Consider the following 26,705-nt stretch of genomic DNA (forward strand, 5'->3'; position numbering starts at 1 on the left):
ATTTAATGGCGAATCAAATATATGACTGATTGATTATTTGTTATGTTTATAGATTGAACAAAATGATAGAACAGGATTGGTCCATATTGACATAACTGCATCACACAGTTCCTGTATCCCAAAGGTCCTCTCTTGAATTGAGACCTAGTGACCACGGAGGCTGTTTGAGTGCAGCGAACTCATTGCCATGTTCAAAAAACCAGTTTGAGAAGATCTGAGGTTTGATTTGAGCGTATTCATTCAGAGAACTGCCGCTCACTGGATATTTTATCTTTTTCAGCCCATTCTCTGTAAACCCTACAAATGGTTATGAGGAAAAAAGTCCCAGTGCATGAACGACTTCTGAAATACTCATACCAGCCTGTCGGACATCAACAACCATGGCATGGTGAAAATGACTAAAATAAAAGCCTTTCTTCCCCATTCTGATGCTCATTTTGAACTTCATCTTGCTCATGTCTACATGCCCGAATGCACTGAATTGTTGTCATTGTGATTAGATATCTGCCTTAAAAAGCCGCTGAATAGGTGTACCTAACTTGACTTTCCTCTCCCATCACTAAAGGTCGATATATCTACGTGGATTTAACCACAGCAGCTACACAATAGCCCCCTCTATGATTCCGAATGGCTAATTGCTTGCCCTCCTGCAGCCCTCGTTGGACTGATTGCTTTGTTTAAACTAAAAAAAACTGCTGTTTCATGTCGCAATTCAAGATAAACCAATCAGCTGGATGGAGTGGACAGACTCGAAGATATGGTCCCAAGCAAGAAAAAGCTGCCAATCAGTAATCAGTGACTGCAGAAGGACTTGGTTTGATTGGTGTGTTCTGCGGGAATGCCTTCGAGACATGACCACTACAAGTAACTCCCTCTGCAGGGCATACCTACTTAAGAGGAAAGTCCCACTATAAGTAACATCCACTACACGAGACTGCATTTGTGTGTTGGTTAAGGCTAGGGTCGCACTTAGAAAATAACAACTTATAGGTATGCTTGGGTGATTCACACACCTCCAGCTACAACTTATATCGCTACATGCTCCACACTTTGGCGACTTTCAATGAGCCCTAAGTGTTCTTATTCCATATCTGAGGCTCTGAATGGTGTTAGGGAGACTTCTGTTTTAGGCTGAGTGTCTTTACTCTAGCCTGACTGAGCCCTGAATGTCTCGACCAGCTCTGCAGAGTCACAGAGGACAGGGTGTACAACATTTGGATAAATCTAGTGCAACTTGTCAGAACCTGGCCCCAGTGAAAGATATGATAGGCCTTGCCTATCACAGTGCATTGTGATGTTCTTCTTTCTATTCAGTCTGCCACCTGCCTTCTTTGTGCCTTTTCTCAAAGTGTGCTGCCACTCTGATTTTTACAGCGGCTGCTTAAAACATAGTTTAGCCAAAACTGGCCCCTAATTTTCCTCACCAGCAGCTCCTTCAGTCTCACAATATCATTGTCAGCCATAACACGATATGCCAGCAGCAAATAAAGCTTTAAAGCAACCAGCAACAGACAATTGCACGATACAGTAGTCACCTAAATGAAATTACCACTAAAACACACCCCTGTGCTCTACTGCACACAGTCGTGTTGGTGGAGATTTACAACAAATGATAGCAAAATTGGCAACAGCGCACAATAACACAGATGAAAGCATAACTGGTTATGGAACACCTGTGCATTAACTACATTAGTCATGTCTGCACTTATGCCTTATAAAGAAAAACACAAGCGTGACAGTCAGATACCTCACGCTCACCATCTCCAGGTGGTGGCTAGCATTAGCACTAGCAGGTGTGCTCACAGAGTGCTTTTAAAGAATCTGACATTTCTGTGCTCGTACTCCATTTCATCTGAGTCACCGTCTCTCTTCTGTGTAGATTTTTGCAGTTGGAGGCACGTAGGGAGATTTTTTTAGCTTCAATATGTTCACTAAGAGTTAAAAAGAATTACTGTTTGGGCAGCAGAGCTAACTAAGACTGATTCAGTCACAGCTAGTAGGTGACGGGATGTAAACAGAGGGTTTATGGAGATGAACAGGAAATGAAACAACGTGCTACATTACAAATTTTCTGTTTAATTTTTTTGGGGGGGCCATTTCTTTCATTTTTTGTTTTTTTTGTAAAATACTGAAAAATATTCCAAACCCTTTGGATTCAGATACTCATTTATAAGAATCTGAGACATGTTTGAGCAAAATCACTCTTTGGGGTAACTATGCAGCAACTTACTTCTGGTCTGCAACAAGGCAGAGTACACTAGGTCTAACTAGACACTGGTTGTGTAATTATAAGCACAGACTTTATAATACATATATGTATATATATTATCTTGTATTTATAAATTTCATGGCTGCAGAAAGAGAGGGTGCTATCCTTGTTGCAAAAGGCACATTAAATATCACAGCAACCTCTGCCAAATGGAAAAGAAATACATAGATGACTAAATAAACGTGTTAAAACACTTTCAGTAATAAAATTGCCTTTAATTTGCCTTAAAAATAAATGGCAAGCATCATTGCAAAATAACATTGCATAGCATAGTCACCAGTAGCTAGACATCGCACGTTTTTCTAAGTAAGCTATCAGGTCAGTTATCATAATAGCACAGTAAGATTATTTTCTTTTAAAGTTTTTGATAACCAGCTTATAAAAAACGCAGCAGCTATATTAAGAAGCTCAATGCAGCTGTTCACAGAGGCTGAAAACTCTTGCAGTTGTCCCACTGTTTACCAAATCGGTGGCCTTGTCTGAGTGATAGTTCTTCGAAACATGGTTACACTCGACCACAAACCAAAGAGACTCACATACTGCCACTGATGAATGTCCTTACACACATTTTGAACATGTTGGACATGTTGGAAATTTATCGCCTAAACTTCTGAGTGCAAAGTGACATTTGGGGTGTTACAACCGTGCCTGCAGATGAAGGTAATGCTTTGGCTTAATGCGAGGTGCTGCCGGGCAGTTTAACATTATCATTAAGCTGCAAAAAGGGCATTTGACTTTTTTGCTGCCCAAATTGGACTTTTGGGTCTGGTAAAATATTGTGCATATTTGGATGTGTTCTAGTCTGCTGTGCATAAATAGGCTTATTGTATGTTATTGGCGGCTGTGTCTAAAGGAAGCCTGCAGTTCAGTGCTGCCGTACTTTTTTTCATTATGAATTTGCTCACCTGTGTGTGACCAACCTAGGCACCCTCTCATATAGCAGAAGTTTAATTACTCATATTTGTGCTATTAAAATATTGTGCTTGTTTCAATGATCCTTTTCTCTGCTCTTCGGCCAAGTATTGCATGCTTATTCTGGCCAGTTGTGTGCAGCATGCTTTGGTAGTCCCAAGACTGGTTTACTTTGATTTATTTTCCAGTTAATTTAAAAAAAAAAAAAAAAAAAAAGCTCGAGCTGCTCCCTTAATCACAAGGGGCGGCCACAGTGGGAGCGCTGCATGTTTGATTTGGTTTTTTTTATGCTAGATGCCCTTCCTGATGCAACCCCATAGAGATTTGTGTCCATGACTACTAAAAAAAACTAAGTAAACTTTGAGGCCTTTCCTACAGCTCTGGTCCTTTTTATGTAAAATTTTAATCTCTCAAGTACATCCTGACCATGCAGCAAATGAATGTACGGCTGTTAAAACTACAGTATTTCCCACTGACTTTTAGTGGAGTACTTCAGTACATGTAATTAAGTATATTCATGAACTTTTATAAACGTGCAAAAATCACACACATGCCCATCATGTCAGAGCAGTTTCCACAAATTCAGTTTAGAAAAAAAAATAAAAATAATTTCAATGACAAGATAATAATCAGCATGAATGATTTAGACTTATACATATCAGTTTATAACGCTGCACTCTGAGGATCTGACAGCTCGCCTCCACGCCCTGTCTGCCTGCCATTTACTGCTCTTTGCTGGGAACCTGATAGCAGCATCAAGATCAATATACCCACATGTTAACGTAGGGTGGAAGGACTTAATGCCAATTAATGGACATGTGATTCATTCAGTTTTCATTCAAGTTTTGTTTTGTTGTTGTTTTTGTGCTCTCTTTCTTTCCTTTCCCTCATTCTCACTCTGTTTGTATCTTTGTGCCGGATGGTCAACACTGTATCAGTCGGCACCACCGACCACATGCTGGTAGCAAGTTTATCTCAGTGCAGCACAGACCTTCTCGCCTCTGGTGCTGCCAGTGCACACACGCACACAGTCATGAGCGTGCACGTGTGCACCGGCAGCACTAGCGCCGTCTTTTCTTTATGTTGTTGACATTGCTGATGAGCTTCTGGTTCAATTTGGTCAGTTCGATTTGGTTTTGTTATATGCAGGCTGAATGCAATTTCAAATGTCTTTTCTACTTCTCTAAACCTTCTCTCTTCCTCCACTCCAAAAAAAAAGAGACGGTTACTCACAGCCGAGACAACCAGCTTGGACAAACAGATATCTCTCTAAAGTGCACTGGTGGATTTACTCAGTATTGCTGACTACAGAAATTTCCAATAATCTGTCTGAAATGCCGAATCCTATGCTAGACATCTCCTGTGCTCTCACACCACACCTCCTTTTTTCCTATAGCTGATGTCAGCTTCAACCCCCCCACACACCTCACACCTCAGTCCCTCTGCAGGCTCATCCGTCAGTAGATGATTATGTGAGGGCTGATCAATCCCATTCATTCTGTGATTTAATGGCTTCCTTGGACTACACATGGCTTACAGAAGAGTTAAAGGTCCCTCCTCTCAATGCGAGCAGTTACCTTTAAAGGAATGAGAGATGGAGCGTGCTCAGGCCTCCTCTGTCAGTTCTCCTTCTGCCCTTCCCCCTCTATCTTCTGGCCTGGACCTTACACAACAGCTACTTGTTATCTGGTTGTGTGAAACATCAGAGGCTATTTCTGAACAACAGTTGACTCTCTGGCTCTCGTATTCTTTACCCGTGGCTTGTGTTTGGCTTGAGTATCCCTGAGTCATTGCGTAGCTCACGTCAGTGTACACCATAGTTTATTCTGTCCGTTAAAATGGGTGATTAATTCACTGCAGCTTTTTAAAAAGCATTTTACATCAGCAGCAAAAGCTGTGGACAAATAGAGGCTTTCTCTGCATTTTTGTGGCACCAAATTTGCAGTTGATTATTATGTACGCTCAAAGTGTTTGATACTTTCCTCTTGGACCGTAATTAAAACTAAACATGCTAAACAAGTTATGGTAGGGCAAAAACAGTTAAGTAACTGTGCTAAAAAAAAATAAAATTACGCTTAGGTTGTAAGGAATATAATGCAATCATGACTTTTTCCCACTTTATAATTGAACAAATGTTTAATATTATGTATGTAGAACTTCTAAATCAGATAAGCGAGCAGAGACATGCATCACTAAGTGGTTTCGGGTGTGCTGGTTTAGATAGAAGCAGAATAATATTGTAAAATAAAAGAATTTAAGCTTACGTCCAAAAACACTGAGTGAACTGAACATTATGAAGGTGTTTGCATTAAAAATGCATTTTAGCCTGTTGCTTTTGAATTTTCTTGTTGCGAGAAATACGAGGAAAACACTAGAAACACCATTTGTGTAACAGAATAGTGTAACAGTAATGTAACAGGGTTTTTTTTGTAGTATCCTTCTGTACTGATGCAACTACAATGTCAATGGAATAGAAATGTCAAATCAATGAGGGTCTGCAGTTTGTTTTTTACACAGTGCTAAATTAAGATTGAGCGTGGCATAATGGGGCCATTTCGTTAGGCACTAGAGCACTGAGGTTAAGTACGTCTAATTGTGATGCATTGATACAGTAATAAATTATGCACCATTGTTTGTCTACATTTCTATCCAGTTGCGCTTTTGCCGAGGATGTACTGTTTAAACCTGGACGAATCCCCATCGAGATGTCTCATTAGCCGTCCCAGTGGTGACGGGTCCTCGGGGTCCGAAGGGTTGTGAAAACGTAGAGTCAGCTAACAAACGACTTTTTATTCTGCTTGCCTCTCTGTTTGTGTGCTTTCTCTGACAGCTACTGTTTACCATGGGAAAAATAAAAAATAAAACCATGAGAAAATAACTGGACATTAGAGGCACATAAAACCAGAAGTCGGTTAAATGTTATGCAGTGTGAGGGAGCTGGTCAGCACCATTACTCCCAGCCCCAGCCTCCCCTGAGCTGACAGGAGAACAGAAGGGCATGCAACCACACACTGTTTATTTTTCTGCCTTTTTATTGGTTTTCTGACACCGGGGAAGGTTACAAGGATTCCTCAGCTCCCGAGCTTGATGGCCTGGCACTGGTTGGCGGTGTTTGTATAAATGAAAATACATACGTATATCTGCAGAGTGCAACCCTGGGCTGCATGCTGATATCTCTGGGTTAGCGTTAGGAGCAATTACTAGAAATAGCTTTGCAATAAAAAATATGACAGTTTGGAAAAAGTGGAACCAGATTATGTAGCGCCAGTCCCCCGTCTTCAGTTTCACATGACGTCTGTTTTTTTTTTTTTAAATTATGATTAATATTTTCCCCAGCTTGCTAAAAGCTGTTGAAAACCTCCAGTATCTGATCCAGTATGATTTTCTAATAATCGTTATTAAATCTTAACTCTAAAATATTTTATTTTGAAACCGTCAGAAGATTCCTCGACACCCTTGACTTCAAAGAAAAACCTGTTTTTCCTTCTTGTGATGTAACCGCTGAGTCCTAGAGTAAAGTCATCTGACTGACATCAATAATGCAGGCTTGAAAGACACAGTGCTTACGTCATCTCTGGTCACATCATGAAGCAGCTTACCTTTATTTTACCAGGAAGTGAACGAGATTAAGAGTCTCTGTGTTTTATACGTTTTAGTCTTTGTGCAAACACTTGGAGAACATGCAAATCCACATAGAAAGTCTCTGGATTTGAACCCTGGACCTTGTTGCTGTGTGTACATCCAATGAAATGAATTACTTGGACAGAGTAGGAGAAGCCAGCCGGGGGCTGGCTTCTTGGCTTCTTGAGTGTCAGCATGAAACTAACCAGGATGGTCGCAGTGTCTGATTCTCACTGACATGCACTCTGATACATTAGGGGACTATATTTGTGTAACTAATTGCCTGATGAATTCAAGGAAGACAAAAGGCCGATGCGTTCATCCTACTAGAGGCTTTTTGGGGAGAAGAGAAGGCCTTGCACTTGTTTAAAGGAAGACAATATAGCATTATGTGTCAAAATAGGATTAGGGGGTCTGCTAAAGCTCCAGCCCTGTCAAAGGAAGATGCTTTATTTTGCCGATGCTGCAAATCTCTTCCCCTTGTCTCTGTCTCTTGGCATTACTTGCGAAGCGTGTGTTCACATGCTTGTGCGATTTTCATTGGTTCTTCTGTTTGATTGTTCAGGCACCACATGACATGTCTTTGGTGCTATCTGCGCTTGACAGAAAGAAACAACTGGGTACAGTTCCCTGAATGGGTTGCACTGGTAATGTGGAGTGGCGTGATGCCCTAGAAAATTCCAGGTGTGAAGTGCTTTATTCACTCCACTGCAGAGGGAGTGCTTCTGCATGTGTGAAGTGGTAGGTGTGACGCTTATTCTCCATTGTGAGCAAAATATATTTGTGTCTTTTTATGGGTGTTTGCATGTGAGAGAGTTTGGTTGCGCCGAAGTCTCTGAGGTTTTGTCCTCTTCTTCTTCTCTTCCTCCTCCACCTGCCTCGTCTGTGATTGATTGGTCACAGTTCTGAATAACTTTAATTGGCTTGCCTCAGCAGTGGGTGGTTCTCAAACACAGGACTGCTGTGGAAGTCCTAGAAAACTGTTTTAATTTTTGATCATGTAGGCAGTAAGGACTCTCTGCTGCCTTCTGAGAGGGGTCTTCAGAAGTGCTACCTACAGTGTTTTAATTCTGTAAATCATCGTGTCTTCTGCCTTGTTATCTTTCTCTTCAAAAGCTGGAAGTGAAGCTCCCGCTCCCTCCGCAATCTGTCCACCCCCTTATTTGGCTTCGAGCTGGACTCGCTCTCATCTCTGCCTCTGGCCCTTCTCCCAGGGCCCCGTTGTTTGATGGGATTTGCTCCACCAGTACAATTGCTGCTTCACGCATACACTCGTGTATGTGTACGCATTCATATTCCATATTTACAAAAAACATACAGTATAGCAACCGTGTCTTCTAAAAATTACATTTATGTAATTTGTAAGTGAAAATATGCTTTAAGAGGGAGTGCACGCGCAGCCTTACAATTTTGATGTTGATGTTTAAATATATATGTTTTTGCTATCCAAGTGAAGGTTTGATAGTTGGAGATGGTGAGTAGCTAAATACAGAACCAGCATTACTGATACTTTTAAATTTGAAAGGCAGCTTATGTAGGGGAGAGCAGTATGTCATGATTTATGAGATGAATCAACATTAATTATCAAATTCTGAACACATTTCAATGACCACTAAATGACTTTCCACAGTAATAAGTTAACACAGTAAAACACACCTATGATTTGGCCTCATGCGGAGGACAGAAACAAAATATCGGTCCTATTTGCGCTAGTATTATTCCAGTACCAATAACAGTGCTTGAATTGATACTGTTGATATTTGAATCGATCCGCCCACTTCTAATGGTGAGACGAAAGAAGTGCAATTTCAGCAGTAAATCTCAGTTTTTCTATATAATACAGAAATGCTGATGTAGTACCGGTAAATGCAAGAAATCTGTCAGCACTTATAAATAAATGTGTAAAATTACAGAAGAAGCTGGTGGCTGACTAGTAATCTTGATGATCCATGTAAAAAATAGAAAGAAAATAGAATAGAAAAAGAAAATTCTATAGCAGATTGTGAAAAAATACATGAACCTTTCTGTGATTTAATTGTTATTGTTTATCTATTACTTAATTACTTTGGTGTAGTATGAATGGCAATAATGGAGGTTTTTGTCAGTAGGAAACACTGTAAAAACATTAAAGTTAAAAAGAGTTAAAAGTTACAGTTAAAATTAGGCATTGTGTCAGCCTGATGGGGTCTTTGCTGGGCTAATTCTTGGCCTCGGGCATTGTGTTTGTGACACAACCCTACACAACCCTTCTCCATCCTTTTCCAGCCCCCTTGTCTCCGTCACGTAAGTGTCTTGCCACTGTTTTGGAGATAAACCAGTCCTTTATATACCCAAACACCCCAAAACTGAAATAAAATAATTTTAAGCTCCCATCCTGTTTTTACTGCTTCAGTCACACCTGCTCCTTCATAGTGATCCCCATAACAAAAGCAGACAGGGGCATGTGGTCCTCCTGTTGCCATTTTTTGGCCATCAAAACTTGTGGACCTGAAAGCCTCTCATAAAGGCCGGTCAGTATAAAATACTGACGTAGCTCCAAGCAGGATGTAGTAAAAAGCATCGCTATCAACACATTAGACTGATTAGAGACAAAGAGAACACCATTACCTCCCTTTACGAGTTATTTCACAGTGAAATTGAAAGATAACGAGCCGCGTTTCCATTTTTCCCAACCAATATTACAAACTCAAAATGTTTAGCACTCGCATACTCATTAAACTTGTTGAGCAACTTTCCACAATCAAACGTTTCGCCAGTGCCGCTGTGCCATTTATTATCTTCACATTCAGAGAGTATCCTACCATAAAAGTAAATAAATGATTTTAATGCTCATATAAGTCATTTATTTTTGAAAAACAGCATCCGGCAGTGCACAGTCGCCCCGACTTCCAACCTCACAATTTGCACAAATCTGTGTGTTTGTTTATAAATAATTCTGTTTATGTTTTTTCTGTCACCGGTTTCAATGCAGCGGCCAATTGTCTCAGCTACAACCGACGTTGCTATTTACATTAGCATCAACACTGTAATTACTATCACTCAGCGTGTATTTAGAAATGACACGGCTGATCTAATTGAATTCGAGCTAAATGCATTCGTTTATTGTGAGTTATAATTACATTAATGACAGTGTAGGTGTGACTTTAAAGGCTCTGTAACTTTTGGCGAAGCAGAAATAAATCATAAAAGTGCTTGAGGGAAAAATACAACAAATGCTTGATTCGGGTTACTGACACCTAAGAGCTTAATCAGATACGTTTTGTGTACGACAGTTAAAATTTCATCCTGACATTTACTGCTGTGCAGCTGCGTCTGCTTTGCACAGGTATTGTGTGTGTAAGCCAGCCGTCTGTTGTTGCCTGCAGGCTGCTTAAGCTTCCATTGTCATGTGGATGGTATGTGAGTGAATGTTTTGGGGATGCTCAAGAGTTAAATCCTGAAGAGTGCAATGGATTTGCTTCTCAACACAGCGAGGCAGAGTTTCTGATGGTGTTTTGGCACTATAGGATATGCGATATGAGCTGATTGATTACTGTGTGGCTGGATTCACGTGCCCACATCAGTGGTCCCTCCAGTTTTTCTCTCTCTTTTTTTAGGTGTGATGAGTACGCGCGTACGACCGTGTATGTATGTGCTGGCATGTGTATGAGTGAACCCTGGACCACCAGCTCATTTCACACGCAGGCAGACATCAAAGGCGTTTTGAATTAACCCTGCGTGTCGGGGCCGCTCTGCATGCCATCCACAATTTCACATCTCTGCCGCTCCAGCGGCACCAAACTTACATGCCCATTCATATTGAAATGAACAGATGGAGTTTTGCCATGCAGCGAATCGCCATCCTTCACTGAGAAAAGATAAAACTTCAAAAGAGCGGAGATACATTGGGATCTGTTTTAGCAGGTGGTGAGGCTGTGTATCGTCGCAGGTGGAGTGAAGGTGTTCTGTGTGTCTGTGAAAGTGTGGGCAAAGTGCAAGTATCGTGTTTTTTCTTATTAAAGCAGGTCAATTGTGTTTACATTACAGCTCCCTTGCAAAAGCTGGCTCCCTTTCTCCTTGATTAGACACTGCAGAAATGATGTCATGGTCACGCGCACACATGCACACACACACACACACTCACAGACGCGCGCACAGGTACAAACATCAAAGCATATGTGGCTCACCTCTTTTAACTCATTTCATAAATCCATAACAGGAAGCCTGTCGCCTCACCGCGTTGTTTGCTTGTGTCCGAAATGTGTTTTTTGATTGTTTCGACTGGATAGCGTTACCTCTGCCTTTGCCTCCAAACACTTATTCTCACATTTTCACCTCATCTTGGCAGCTAATTTAATTTTATATTGTATTTATTGATCTGGCCGACTTCAATTTCCTGCAGCGGCGTGATTCCGCCGCGCGATGAAAGCGATAATGTAGATGAACAGGCGATGGCTGATGGTGAGGATGGGAATAGTGATGAAGAGTGTGATGATGATCATTTCTGTGGGTGATTGTGATTGCGATGAGTTTGTATGCTGATTAGAGTAGTTTCTGAAGATGGCGGGGGTCGCTGAAGTGTAGGTGAAGCCATCAGCTGCGCCGTGTATTTTTAATATCCCTGAGCCATCAGTAGGCTGCCATGACAGCTGTTCAGTAAACACATTCATATTTCATTAATCTAGCCTCTCCCCTCTCCGCCCCTGATGGCCTCTTATTGTCTCCTTTAGAGGTTGTTCAGTAATCCACTGAGACCTTACCTCGTCCTGCTGTGCTACCTGCACCCACACTCCTACACTCTGCTGTAAGTACTATACGAGGAAGTCTTTTCTCATGGTTATTTGTCATACTCTTAGTGTTCTCCATGACAGCTAAATTTAACAGTGTATAGGGCCACTGTTAATACAGATACACCCACACACATATGCGTTCACCCATCCATATTTATAGCATGTAAGCACACAGACAGGATCTTACTACACACCCTCACTGACATGCAAACATATGTAAAATTACATAAAACCACTCAAATTTGTGCATAACAGACTTTCTAGTCATGTCTATAATATGTCTATGTGTCTTACTTATGTTTACCACAATGCTGTTTAAACATGTATTAGTCAGCCCTCTTGCGCCAAGTACATCATATTTGACAGATGAGGTTTTGAGACCTCCACATCATCAGTGTGATTTTTGAATCATAACAATAACTCCCTTATAGGTTTTTGTGTGTTTAAGATAAACAAACTGAACAATGTAGCAAAAAGGATACAAATTAAAACTCATATATGCAAATTTATATTTAGTTTCTTCTTTTTAAATATAATTGACAAAGGATTTAATAAACCCTTGGTGTAAAAAAAAAAAAATAAATAAAAATTTCATGCCATTACTTCATGGTTCAGGCTTTACAGGGTTAAGACAGAGTCACAAAAAAGAGCACAAAATGGATAATATGGCTCAACATAACTCTCATAGGGCTGTGGGTTAGACAAAGTTATTCCAAGTTAGACGGCCAAATTTATGAATATTTGCATGGAATCATTCTTAACCTGTGCAAAAAAAAACAACCAAAAACCAAAAACGTTTGCATGCAAAAATTATTGTTGCTTTTATGAAATGTGCATACCTGTTTTGCTCTCAGCCTTGTGCATTCTCCATACAATTTCCATACTATCTGCATACTGTTCCGCCTCCATTTCTCTATATAAGGAAACACACTTACCTCTACACTGTTCCAAAAAATAGTAATGTCAAATTATTTTACTGTGTATTTTACGGTTGTGTACTGTTTTTCTAGAATATCATTACATCTACATAAGTAGACTGTGATCTGACACGTCAAATGTAAAATAACATAACATCACTGTAAATGTAATAAAACACAATTTACTTGTTTGTTAAATATATTTTGTTGTACATATGCATATTTAGATCGTAAAAATACATCCAGAAATGTCTCCCATCATGTCTTGGGACATGTGCTGCTGTTTAGATGTTCTTGTTTTATTGTTTATGGTTACGTTACTTTTAACTGTTATCTTGAATGTTGTGTTTACGCCGTGTTGCAGCGTCACTGACAGTTGTTGTTTTGTAGAGAGAGTGCTGTACCATGAGTGACTTCTGTTGTGCTGTTGTTGAACCTTGAGGCACATAGTAGCAGCGACAAGTATTTCAATAAAGAGCGCCCCCTACCAGCTTGGGGTTAAATAACAAGCTGTGAGCTTCGTTGTTAAGATTTCTCAGCATGCCACAATGTAGAACATTGCACGGACACACTGTGCTAATTATATATTTTGAAAAAGAAAAGTAGAGGTAGGAATTGCAATTAATATAAATAACATGACGCTAAGCATCGGCCAATGAATGTGAACTAACAACAAGGAAAAAACCCTAATATGAAGGTATTTTACTGTGCATTTTACAGTAATGTTCTGTTCTTCTAGAATATCATTAAAGTTACGTAAATAGACTTTGACTTCACATTTTGAATGTAAATTAACGTTAAATCACTGTAATGTAATACAACATAATTTTCATGATTATTAAATGTATCTGTCTGTACATATGCATATTTAGATCGTTAAAATACATTCACAAATGTATCATGGTTTCACAAATATCTGTCCGTTATTTGAAAGATTGAACTGTTGAATTCAAATGTAATGCTATGGAAAAGTATATAACATGATCCCTATGAGCTTGTGTTACATCACATAAGTATTATTATCATTGCTAGTTAGGGCGTTCGTGGCTCAAGAGTTGGCAGTTCGCCTTGTGATCAGAAGATTGCCGGTTCGAGCCCCGGCTCGGACACTCTCCGTCGTTGTGTCCGTGGTCAGGACTCTCCGCCTACTAGTGATGGCCAAAGGGGCCGATGGTGCGATATGGCAGCCTCGCCTCTGTCAGTCTGTCCCAGGGCATGCAATCAATTATTATTTAAACCAACTGTTAACTGTATATTTCTGTACATTTACGTATTATGATTCATATTTCCACATTCAGTGACCTTGTTTATAGGTAATTTCATTGTTTGATCACGTAAAAATGTTCCTAATTTAATGTCTAAAAGTACTTGGAAAAGGCAGAATCCCATGTCAAATTAGCGCAACAAACTCTATTTTCATTACTGAAAATGACCGTATTTTTATGGGACAGTTATTTTCTGTTATTTTACGGTCGTATTTTGGCACCCCAGCTGCCGGAATATTACCGTTGTTTTAGGATGTTTTCTTTTAACAGTGTAGGTGAAGCAGAGGAAGTGGTGATGATGTTGTAAGATAGAAGCCTGCACCTCTACGCAAGAAATAAGGAGAAAGCCTGACTGTACGAAATTGAATAATAGCGTCTGAGGTTTGAGGAGGAAGCCAGAAGAGGTGCAGCTTTCCAAAGTGCTTCCACGTGAGTGACAAATGTTTAAAAATAAATAAATAAAAATTGACTCTCAGTGAAAAAAATATAAGCTTGGACTCAGAGTTGATTGAAGACTAACACAAAAACAAGACTCTCAAGCATCTGTGGGAAAGTGCCAAGAAATGATACAGCAAGTGATGACATCCAGCAATGATAGTCGTAATTTTTGATGAAAGATAAGAACAATTTAAGATAGCCTATGTCACGGTGAGATAAGAATAATGGAATATGTTTAAATTAAACCGACAGTGCAGGCAGGGCTGGATCCAGATATGAGGTCTGGACTTTGGTCATTTTGTTTTCAGAACAAGACAGTAAAACTGGATCATTGTGGCTTTTACTTTGAAAAGACTATGGGAATTCTGGGAATTCTGCAGTGACTCTGACTGGCTTGTGTTTAGGAGGTTAGGTTAACACAGGACTCATGAGGAATGATAATTGGTTGGTTTAGACACCAGGAGTGAGTCAGAGGCACAGTGGAGCCAGGGCCAGGAGTGAGTAACTTTTTTTTCTTTCTGCTGTTTTAATTTCAAGGGAGGGAATAATTCTTTTGTGTTTTATTTTATTTTATCTTTTTTACAGCCAGACAAGATTCAACTTCCACATTTATATATATACACAAAGTAGCTTCTGTGAAAAAGAGGGAAGCTATACAAAATAAAGTACTTTACAGTTTTCAGAATTTCTGGTGTGAATTTCTTTGTACCGAATCTCTTCAGAAGTCTGGCCTTTTCTGCTGGTCACTGAAGCACACATGTTGTAAAGAGAAAAAATTCTGGACCTCGTTCATTTCTAGAACAGGAACAGAACAGGAAATGTTAACATTGTACTTTACTGACAGGACACAGACTGAAGTGTTGGGGTGGTTTCCGAGCAGCCTACTAACGTTACTACGAGGTGAAATCTTATTCACATTACTTTAGCTTAAGCATTTATATACTGTTAACTGCTGCAACCATTTTAGCCCATTTCACCGCTCAGTGACATCTGTCTCAAACTAATTTAGCACTGTTGCCTCACAGTAAGAAGGTCCTGACTTCGACTCCACCACCAGGCCGGGGCCTCCCCCCCCCCAATTCTCCTTGTGTTTGCTTCTCACCGGGTACTCCAGCTTCCTCCCACAGTCCAAAGACATGCATTTAGTGGGGTTAAGTTAACTGGCGATTCTAAATTGCCTACAGGTATGAATGTGAGTGCGACTGGTTGTTTGTCTCCCTGTGTTAGCCCTACGTAGGCTGGCTACTTGTCCAGGGTGTTCCAGCTACCATAGGGTGAGAGCCCTATGGTAGTACAGGTCTGCGCTCCACAGGCTCTAGTTATCACCCTTTGTTCATCCCTGACTCTTTCTTGTCAATGAGTTGGGTTGTTGTTAACTTTTACCTGTGCTTGTGGGCATCCTCCTCCTTCAGCATGTCAGGTTAGACTAGAACACTTGTGGGTGTATGCTGCCTCCATCACTTAGACGAATTACAGCTTCGGCACATACGCTGCCTACAGTTGCTGCCACACGTTAAAAAACTGGTGCTGTGCAAAGCTGCCTGAAAAATATCACAAAGAACGCATTAACCTATCCTCCAAACCGTGAAAAAGATTTCAAGCTGTGAGGTTTCACCAGAACAAGCCCATTGGGCCAGCATAGATGACAAGTTCAGAATGCTCAGAATAGACCTTACCCTGTGAAGAAGTGACTCCACTAAAAAGAAAAAGCCACATCTTAGTCTGGCAAAAGTCTCTCTTCTTGTCCTTTGCAACTTTTCCTCAAAAGAAAGGATTCAGGGATTTCCTTTTCACTCATAACTCGTGTTTTTCAGGTAAGACCTGTGAGACATCAGTCTCAAACTAACTAATGTTCCTGACCTTGTGCTCAGTTGTGCACCAGGCCTTAGTGCACAGTGTTATATGATATCCTCCATTCTTTAGAAATTTCCTTTTTCCTTTTTTGTGTGGCTATTCTAAGACTGTAATCGAGCAACAAAGGCTGAGGCTCCAGACACTTAACTAGCCACATTTATTGCTCCTTTAATCAGCATAACTGTTTTCAGCTGTGTTAGCATAATTGGAAAATGGTTGTTTTAATGATCAGTTAGCCTTTTAACATGATAAACTTGCATTAGGTAACACAGTGTGCCACTGGGTGGCTGTGTGGAATATGGGCCTCTGTATACCTGCACAGTCCATTTAAAGTCATAAATGGTCATCTGACTAATTATTCCATTACCCATTAATTATCTTCAACATTTATGATCAAGTTTGTTATTTTAATGTATCATTGAAAACAAATCCACTCTTTTTTTCCCTGAAACCCAGTGTTGCTTCACTCTAAAAAATCTTTTTGTCTTTTATTAATGGGCACGCTCAGCGATCCAGTAAGTTGTGAACCAGCTCAACCAATGATCGAGCTCGCACAACACCAGGACTTGAAAGCCAAAGCAGCTAAATGGAATTTAACCATTGCTCTTTGTGTTATTTACGTCAGCGCTTTTCAAAGATGAAAATCACCTGCAATGGAAACATTTAACAGCTACAGTTCGATGACAGCTGAGCAAATTCCATCTGCTGATGAAGGCCACTGATGTAAAAGCAAATGGAGCTACTGAAAAGTGTGTGCTTGAAAGCTCTTGTGCGTCACTGTGTAGTTCAAGGTGAGATAAGTTGTAGAAGTTGAGGATAAATTACACCTTAAGTGCTCTAGGAATGCATCAGTGATCTTTTTTTGTAGTATTTTGTAGAAAGTTAGATTTGTGCCTATTGTTTCTTTTATTTTAATGATCAGTAGTATTGACCTTAAGGGATATTATGATGGAATTTTCAGCATTCAAACCTGGACCTTGCACTACAAAACAAGTTCATCTTACCCAGAATATTACTCTGATAGCATGGTTTGAATGTGTGTGCTTTAAACGTTTCAGTTAGTATGAAAGAGCTACTATTTTAATGAAGCATAGCCAATTTGAAGGCAGGAAGAAAAGCTGGCAATGTGTGAGCTTACAGTGAAGGAATAAAATTGCATCCAAGAATCTGTATTTATTACTCATCCTCATCTGGGAAACACAGAGACATTAGACGGAATTTCAAGAGAACTTCCAGGAACGGTGACGCTGTTTCCTGGAGATTTGATTGATCAGTAGACAGTGATTGCATACACAGCAAAATCTCCAGTGTTAAATTAACACTGGAGAGTGTCTATATGGGTCCACACCTCTGAGTGTTAAATACAACACTGTTGAGTGTTAAATTAACACTTTTGACAGTGTTATATGTTTAAAAGTAACCTAGTCAGTTTTGAAGATTAACAAAGACTAACACTGAGCAGTGCTGATTTTCTAACACTGGAAAATAACTCAAAATGTTAGAAATATTCCAGTGTTAGAAAATCAGCACTGCTCAGTGTTAGCCATTGTTAATCTTCAAAACTGACTAGGTTACTTTTAAACATATAACACTGTCAAAAGTGTTAATTTAACACTCAACAGTGTTGTATTTAACACTCAGAGGTGTGGACCCATATAGACACTCTCTAGTGTTAATTTAACACTGGAGATTTTGCTGTGTACCTGTTGATCTCTAATCAGGAACATAAGCAGATTAGGTTTGCAGCATTAGTTACCATGGTGATGTACCCCTGTACGAACTGGACCACATTCATAGTACAGAAACATAAAACAAGATCCTGTAGTACAGGTCTGCGCTCCACAGCTCACCGAGGAGTGATTGAACAAATGAAAGAGCGAATGACTGGAAGCAACGGCATTAAGGAGAACAAAGCAGTGAATCAGAGAATTAAACAATTTTCTGCTCGTTTGAGAGTGGCTACGTTCTAAAACAGAAATACAAGCACCCACACCTCTGCAAACCTTCACGCTGCCCTGCAGCGAGGCTTCGCATTGCCGGATTTTGTGTGAATGCATCCAAGGCGCTCGCCGTCATCCTGTCCACTGTGGCTTCTCCGCTCTGTAAGTGTGTGCAATCAGCATCAAGCAAGCGGCAACGCAGCTCTTTATACATTCATGACACAGGCAGAGAGCACTGCAGTGACAGAGACAGTCATGTAACCAGAGACCGTACGCAAAAAAATGGACTTAACCAGCTGTAAGTCTATTTAAACACTTTGGTTGTCGGCGTCTAACAAGTAAGGTAGCAGCTTGCCAGTCACCTGTTCTGTTCTATATGGAAACATAATTTAGGACAATATAAACATTGTGTTGTAGTTAAGACTTTAACGTAGAAAATGAGATCATAAACTTACCGGGGACTTGTTTACTGAGGTCGTAAATACTGTGAGCACGATTCTCAAAAGCTTCTGTATAGTCAAACTTATTTTTTTAATCAGTGCTGGTGATTGAAATTGATTGTTCTATATATGGGCTCATGTGTAACCTGGTTGCAGTGTTTTCTACTTGTTCTGCCCTCACAGCCTGGACATTGCTGCTGCCTGGTGTTACACAACCTCTCAGCAAAGGTTGCAGCCCAGCAATGTCCAAAACAGAGCAAAATAAGAGAGAAAGGAGACAGCAGAGGCAGAAGGAAGAGTCTCGTTAGATGAATATGCATACGCACTTTGAGTGGGCTGTGAGTAATGGCTGAGAGGGACTATTTTTGTATCGGTCTGTTTAGGTTTTTTTTTTTTTTAAATGAAAGTGTTGCATACTATACTTTTAAAGTTAATTTTGATATCTAAAGGAGGAGATGACCAGAAGCACGACTTGTTGTCTCTTCCATTGGCGTGATTTCAGGCCATTTGCTTTATATTCAATGCCATTCATTAGTTTGAGGCTCCCGTGTGTCATGTTGTGTTTTTCTTGAATGCAAAAAGCTATTAAAGCTTTGCGGAGTTAATTTCAGGCTGATTTCTGGTGTAATTTACTTCTGCATGCCAATAATATGGTAATGGGTCACTGCGTATAGGGTGGCATTTTTTTGAAGGGCTGTCTCATAGTTCTTGTACCATACAAAACAAGCATTTGTCCCTGCTCATAATGAAGGCTCGTTGTAAATTTTTCCTGATATGAATTATTCAGGTGCACTCAGCTCAACTGATCTAGGTGCATTTGTAGATTGTGCGTGCGTGCATGTGTGTTTGTAGCTGTTCCAGATAAAGATGGTCTGCAGAGCGGGAAAAGGGATGAAGCTGTTTGTTATTGGGTAGGATTCAGTGTCAAATTTGGAGGATGAATAGTCCATCCAGGACTGATTGAGCCTCGTCATATGATATAGACACAAGGATAAAAAAAAGTGTAGTGAAGCATGTGTTTATATATGTGCCTGGGTGGAGCTTAGATCTGAGTTTGTGTACATGAGGAGAGAATCTGGAAGCATGAAGACTGAGAGTGAAATCCCTTTTTGTTCACCAGCGTGGTGTATTTTTTGCAGAGATTTTGACAGTGAATGTAGCTCAAGAGGTTGTGTGTGTGTGATGAAATCCTAGTGATGAAAACCCCGTATGGCCTCTGGGGTCTGTAATGTTAAATTCACTGTTAAATGTGTGGAGTAGTTCAGCCTTCTGCTGGGACACCTTAGCGTTTGAGCACTGCCAACGAGACCAGAAGATATGAGCTAATGACATGCAGACATGGAAGCTGCACACCAGCTCCGTGGTCCAGACTCACTCTGGGGTTTAGTCACTCCTATTTTGCCATACCAACGTCTGCATGTCTATTTTCAAACTGGCTCTTAGTCACTTCTTTCTATGGCTCTCATGCCATTAAGATACAGTTGGCTGGTGTCTCAAAAGGCATGTGTCTAACACAGCTAGAGTCTCTCTGTATGTAGTGGACTGCTGCACTCAAATTAGTAGCTTTTAGTCACAGTTCTCTTTGTGACTCAACTATACAGCCTCTGTGTGAGTTGATAGGCAAGGCTGAGGTCAACTCTGCACTTCTCTTTTTGTATACGGCACACTTTAATATAGCTTTTACTGTGAAACAGCTGAAAAAATGCATTATTTTGGGGGGGAGAGATTTACTTGCTAAATGGTTAAACTATGTTCAGGCCATTAAAAATCCATTTAAAGTCACATAATAACAGTAGGTGGGATGGTGCTTAGCACTGATTCAGTTCAGTTCAGTTTTATTTATATAGCGCCAAATCACAACAGTTGCCTCAAGGTGGTTTATATTATAAGGTAAAGATCTTACAGTAATACAGAACAAACCCCGACAATCAGACGACCCCCCGTGAGCAAGCACTTGGCGACAGTGGGAACAAGAGCACTTGGAGAGCAACTTGCCCCTGAAAGGCAAAGGCTATACTAAAACTTTGATGTGTAATGATGTTTTTATTACAGCATGCTGACATCCGCCTGCTTTTCTAACAACACGCTGACCTATGACCTTGAAGCATTAGATACTAAAATGGTGTATTTTATTATTATCTTATATTTTTTGACTTTACGCTATAAAAACTTGAGATTTTAAGATGTATTTATGCAGTGTGTGATTTTGCAAAACTTTATGTCGTCATGGGTTTGAGTGAACCAGCTGCCTGTGTGTAGTTAGATTGTTTTCCTTCGCAGTCCAAAGACATGTATGTTGGGTTAACTAGGTTAACTGGTGATTGTAAACTTACTGTAAGTGAAAGTATGAGAGGTTGTCTGTCTCACTGTGGTGTCGCCTGCCTCTCACTGTATGACAGCTGGAACAGGCTGCAGCCCAACTGAACTGGATAAATAGAAAATGCATGGATTGCTGTAATAATTACTCCACGAATACATTCATTTGAATTTGAAAATGGTACTATGGTATGGAGTGGTAGGGGTTTAGGAACACAATAGTTGAGTTCACCATCAGGCTTTCTAAAATAGATAAGTAAAGAATATCAAGCAGCTAAGTCATTTCTAATATGTCCAACTGAAGTAGAACAGAAAGGCAGAAATAGTGACCGTACCTCAATAGTTTAGTTTAATTTAACCCTGAAAAGAGTGTTATTAACGTTGCACGTGTTGGAGTTTTTGGAAATGGTGTTATTGCTTGTGACTTTAATCAGTGACAATTTAAGACAAAACTAGTAACTGGGGGCACCAGAAGGTGCATATGCCACAAGAGCCAAATGCAGCAGTCCGGGTTTGGCTCAAACAAACCTTCCTCTCTCCTTCCTCTCCCTGCTACTCTTCGTTGTGCTATCTAAACAAATGATTAATTGGCTGTTGTGTGAATGAGACACGGCGGGTCCAGGGATCATAGGTTTGAGCCATTTTATTCAATATTTGTCACACCACAACACCCACCAACCCCTGAGTCCTCGTGTTTTTAACAAGGTGGGCGTGATTAAGGATGCCGTGCAGGTGCGTCCGCCCTCCCTGCACGGCACCGCAGACCACGCCCCACCACATTGGCCAATCAATCATCAATATGGATCATGATTAATGCAATGGACTGAAGGGGATCATTTATAAACCAAACTAAGCTGAAACATCAAACTAAATAATGGTTAAAATAAATAAGTCAATTTATGTAAAAGAGACTTTATATGATTGTTGTGCAGGTAAAAGTACCTCCACAAGTTATCGTCGAACTAGAGATTTAAAAATGACACATTCTGCTTATAATACTCAGATAACTCATATAAAAGGAAAACACACAGTCTTGGTCAGACTCTGCTCGCCTTTTTCTTCACAGACTTAAAGACTCCACAATGACAGAGCCACTAAAGTGGAAATTGAAACTTACGGCTTGAAGAATGAGCATTTTATGAAACATTTTCCTTTGTACTGTAGCTTTTCAAATTTGTGCACCAAAGCGTAAACTTTCTGGCTCTAAAGAGGATCATTCTTTTCAGCCATCAGTCAGGCTGGTTCACAGTCGCTCTGCATCAAATATTTCTGCCACACACAAACACTCGAGCATACATATGAGACATAAATGATGAAACAGTGACATCTTTCTTCAGTATATCTCCACAGCTCTGTGCCTTGCTGCAGGAAATCAGACATTTAGCTGCAGTTTATCATGTAATATAGATGACATAGCGAGAACCAAGGTTCATCCTTATAAATAATCTTTACGATAACAAACTATGATATATTCTGTCCCAGAGATATTCATTTTGATGCTATGAGTGAGAAAGAAAATAGGTTGTGACTTTCAAAAATGATCATTTTTAGGCTGAAATTAAGGTTTATTTTAAGGCAACCTGGATTATTTTGGATTATTTTGACATTGGGAATAATTCTCTGCACTTAGTTTTGTGAAAAATGTTTTTGTGAATCAAATCCTTTAGCAGTCTTTAGCTGTGAAATAAAAGGAGCGGCACAGTTACAGACCGCATGCTCATTACTCAGGGTCTTAGCCGTGATCCTGAAAGGTTGTGTTAAATGTGTTTTTGTTTGGTTTTTAGGAGTACTAAGCAGTCGTTAGGACCCAGCATGCGTGTCTGTGTCGTATGATAACATAGTAAGGAAGGCCCTGCATTGATCTCTGTTTTAATAGTGTGTTTGTAGAGCCTTTCAAAGAGCAGCCCTCGTGTTCAAGGCATTGATTGTTGCACAGTCACACGCTTTGTACAAATGCTGATCGACAGCTCTTTCTTGAATGTTGTCTCCATTTGTGCCACACAACTTCGGGGGAATTGACTCTCTGAATTTGTTGTTCTAAATTGTCAAAATTGAGTTTCCTTCGGAAGGAATATGGCAAGCGACGTTGGCTCCAAAAAATGGTTTGGAGTCAGAATTTTCAGGATAACACAAGGAAGCTAAAAGCTTTGGATGTTACCTCTTATGTGTGTTTCCCAAAAAAGGGTTTGCCAGATACTATTAGTCGTGCCTGTCCCTGAGTAAGCATTTAAGTTCACTGTATTCATTGTACGGTTGTTTTAATTAATCAGTACTAGTTTTGTTTCTGTCTTGTATATTTAATCATTTGTTCTACATTTTCAGCAATAACACATTAGTATACTGTGATTGTACATGTGAAACTATAGATAAAGATGGACAGTTACACAGACTTTGTATATAGGTTTTTTATTGATTCGTTTTAATAATTAATGTATACTTCATGCTGTATAAACCTCGTATAGCTCATATTTTTATATCTAAAGAGCAAAAATTATTTGTAGGTTTTAATATATCTTTAATATATCTATGTAATTCTTATTTATCTCAAATCTCGTAGCTCTCAATTTAATTTCATTTTTTTATTTTTGATTCATTCTCGTTGCACCCTGTGGGTCAGAGAGAGATGACATTTCATTTTCCTGTGTAAACCCTGTACTTCCCACTGTTACCCTGTACGTACAGCATATAGGAATTAACAAGGAAGTTGACTTTGATGATTACAAATAACAAAAATCTACTATGTAAAGCCACAGTGAGAACTCAAAGTAATGTAAAGTCAGTGAAAAAAAGACGCCTTTGTAAAATGTAGCATCACATTTGGCTGAAAGAATGAAGAAAAGGCTGGAATGAGGAGACTATTATTAAACATTTACATTCAGGACACTGAAAGCTCAATTACACACTTCATAAAACAGGTAGACAACCAACAAAGTACACACACACACACACACACACACACACATTGCATAATGTAATCAGTTACAACCAGTTGTCTTTTTGGAAAGAACCTAAGAAACCTGTATCTTTGCCAGCCGTCTCTGGAAGAAAGACAGTAACAATGTTTTACGTGACGACGTAACGTCACCCTGCCTGGAAAATAAGTAATGGGCCTGTATTTGAAGCAGGTTCCTATATAATTGCTGATATTAAGTCGTTTTTCTTTCATAGCAGGGACTTGAGCGATTATCTTTTTCATAAAGCGTTATTTTAGGATCTGCCCTAGTTTTCTCTGTTAAAGTTGGTTTGTTATGCTGTTAGTACAAACTCACTGCTTCCTGTCACTGTCAAATTAAAGGCCTGTAGTATTTCACTACTTTTATTGTGAGCATTAGATGGCGAGTAACAGCCTAATGGGATAAAAGACAGGGAAAAGCAAAGCGTATCACAGTAAATGAATTAAAAGTAAAGAAAGAACAAGAAGTATTGGAAACAGTGTTGTCATATTCCTGAATGCATTATTAAGGTAGTAGAAATGCACAGTACATTACATGCAGTATACACTTTACATAATGCCAGGAATCTAGTACCATCCCTGTTTCACCGGTTTGGTGCCAGGCAATTAGTACCTATTTTTACGATTTAATCGTGGTTGGCAAACAGCTTACAGGTCCATTACCAGGCTCTTGACCACACCTTGTGCCATTATTGGAGAGCCAGCTTTTAGTTGACTACTGGCTTTTAACAGAGGAAACACTACAGTTTGTTCATACGAGATTGGCAGTGTCTTTGGAGGCACACTTACTCAAGAATGGAGACGTTTAAAGCTTTTTAGTTTGTGGCCACAGTTTTGTCTTCAGGTTCTGAGGGTCTAAAATTTTAATAGGATTTCAGTCAACAATTATTTTTGAATGCGTTTTGTCTCACAGGTTGCGGATGTTTTCGGAAACGAACCTAATTCACGTGAAACTTTTGCCAATCCTGGATTTTGTATTTGCAATTTTAATGGATGTGTAATTGCTTGCTTTATGAATAATCAGATCAGCTCATGCACAGAGGAGTGAAAGTGTGGGCTTTCAGCAGCCAAACAGTGTGTTGCTTCTGTTGAGAGGGATCAGATCCAGTTATGTGGAAACCACCGACTAAGCTGTGCAGAGAGACATTAAGGTGCATGGTGTGTGTGAGTGAGTGAGTGTGATGTGATTGGTGCTCACGTGTGAGATTTTACATCTGACCTGTCAGTGTTGTGTCAAATATTTACATATTAATGTCACACTAACAGGTCATCGTTACAGGCCTCATAGCTAATGACAGCTGTAGGATTAGGTTTATATATTCTAAATTAATCAGGCTAATATTTTCAGTTAGTGTAAAAATGCACAGAATATTATAATAATGGTTCATTTAACATAGAAGCTCTCTGGTTATCAGTTTAGTCATGCGCTGGAGGTCCTAATTCCTCATGCATGCTGCAATATAGCAAATTGAAACCATTGTTTTAATGGGAATAACCACTAGGGGCCAGCTTCAAAACAACATGGAAAAATAGTATGGATTTGATCAGATTTGTAGTGGAAAATGCAGAATCTCATCTTCTTTTTCTGCTCTTAGATAAATTGCTGGTTCGGGCACATTGCAGATTAAGAGAATGGAAACGATAAAGAACTGGATTTGGGTTAGGCTAAATATTTAAAGCTGAAGTAGAGTTCACAAAAACGACAATGCAAGGAACTGCTACATTTGATGAAACAGTTTACAGCTCGTTAATTATCAATATTATTTATTTTCTGGTTTTACTTTGTGGTGATGGTCGGTTTTCATTGCCAGACTAATGAAAAATTCAAAACAATAGACAAACCGACAGAGTGACAGTATCCGCTACCCACGTATATCCAGTTATAGGTGCCGGTGTGGTCAAACCACAGCTCTTTTTAAGGCCACGCTTGCTGTCGTAGGGGTGTCCCATGAAATGGTTAAGCCCAGGCTCTTTTTCTACCCTGCAGAATGGGTAGGCATTAATCTGGCCCAGCTGGACAGAAGGAAATTAATGATCATTTACACTGACGACATAATCAGGCTTCACGCTGTCCTCCGATACTAAATTGCTTCTTTTGTTCCACAAGATCTCCGTCTTTCTCTCGCCATCTCTCTCTGTCAGTGGCTTTCTCTTTCTCGCTTGCTCTCAACTCCCTTTTTTCCCAGGTCGTTCTCTGTTATCGGTCATTAAGTGCTACGTTTCCATGGAAACAGCCAGTTTGGCAGGAATTGGCATGCTGTAAAAGTGGCCCTGTGATGTTCAATATGGAGAACTATCTGCCTTCCGCTGAGAGCTTGTCCAGTTTAGTGTGTCACTGCAAACCTGTTAGGGCTGTTAGGGCTGCGAGTTGCTGAGGGAGCGAACGGGGCTGGATGCGACTCTGACATCTCTGCGGGTTAGATATGGAGGGTTGTTAAGGGCCCCCAACCCCACCTCCACCCGAAGACATCCCAGCCGTCCCTTATCTCTCCACAAGGGTTTGCGTCGCCGTATGCTTAATGCAGTCACTTCTAAGAGCAGTAACCCTGTTGGCAGGTTACATGGGGCCGTCTGTGTGTAATTAGGCTGTGCTCCGTGTGTAATGACTTAGCATGGAGCCACTCTCTATCAGGCCCAGCAGACAGCCACTGTTAGCGTCACACAGCGGGAAGGAGGGAGGAAGAGGTTTGGCCGTCACCAAGGGCAAGCCTATAGGACGTTTCTGCAGCCATGTCTCTCAGAGGGGAGGTTAAATTGAGTTCCTGAGTCAGTGAAAATCCCCCTATCACTTATCGAAAGGCAAGAGGGTTAAATATTCAGTCTGGGAGGTTTGAAATGTAATCGGCACTGTGAGTTTAAATTGTCTTTGGATTTCTCCCTCTCTGCTCTCTTCTGCCTGTGGTAAGACAGATAAGTTGGCCGGAATAAAATGGCTGTCATAGCGGCTGTCACTCAGGTAGGTGCCGGGCCTGCAGAGTCAAAAGCTAAACTTAACTCACCAACCATTTGAT

The 26,705-nt window shown here is 40.1% G+C and overlaps 1 protein-coding gene and 1 long non-coding RNA gene across 6 annotated transcripts in view; one reads left to right on the forward strand and one right to left on the reverse strand.

Moving 5' to 3' along the window:
* cacna2d2a (calcium channel, voltage-dependent, alpha 2/delta subunit 2a) overlaps window positions 1-26,705 on the forward strand; it is a 176,623-nt gene that overhangs the window by 11,468 nt on the left and 138,450 nt on the right. The gene's annotated exons all lie outside the window — the stretch shown is intronic.
* On the reverse strand, window positions 14,767-16,313 carry LOC120714935. Its single transcript, XR_005691527.1, has 3 exons — window positions 15,868-16,313; window positions 15,575-15,732; window positions 14,767-14,986 (listed from the first exon to the last, which is right to left on the reverse strand). It is a non-coding gene; the product is annotated as an uncharacterized LOC120714935 (long non-coding RNA).

This window comes from Simochromis diagramma, unplaced genomic scaffold (assembly GCF_900408965.1).
Source record: "Simochromis diagramma unplaced genomic scaffold, fSimDia1.1 OVJJ01000320.1, whole genome shotgun sequence".
Lineage (NCBI taxonomy): Eukaryota > Metazoa > Chordata > Actinopteri > Cichliformes > Cichlidae > Simochromis > Simochromis diagramma.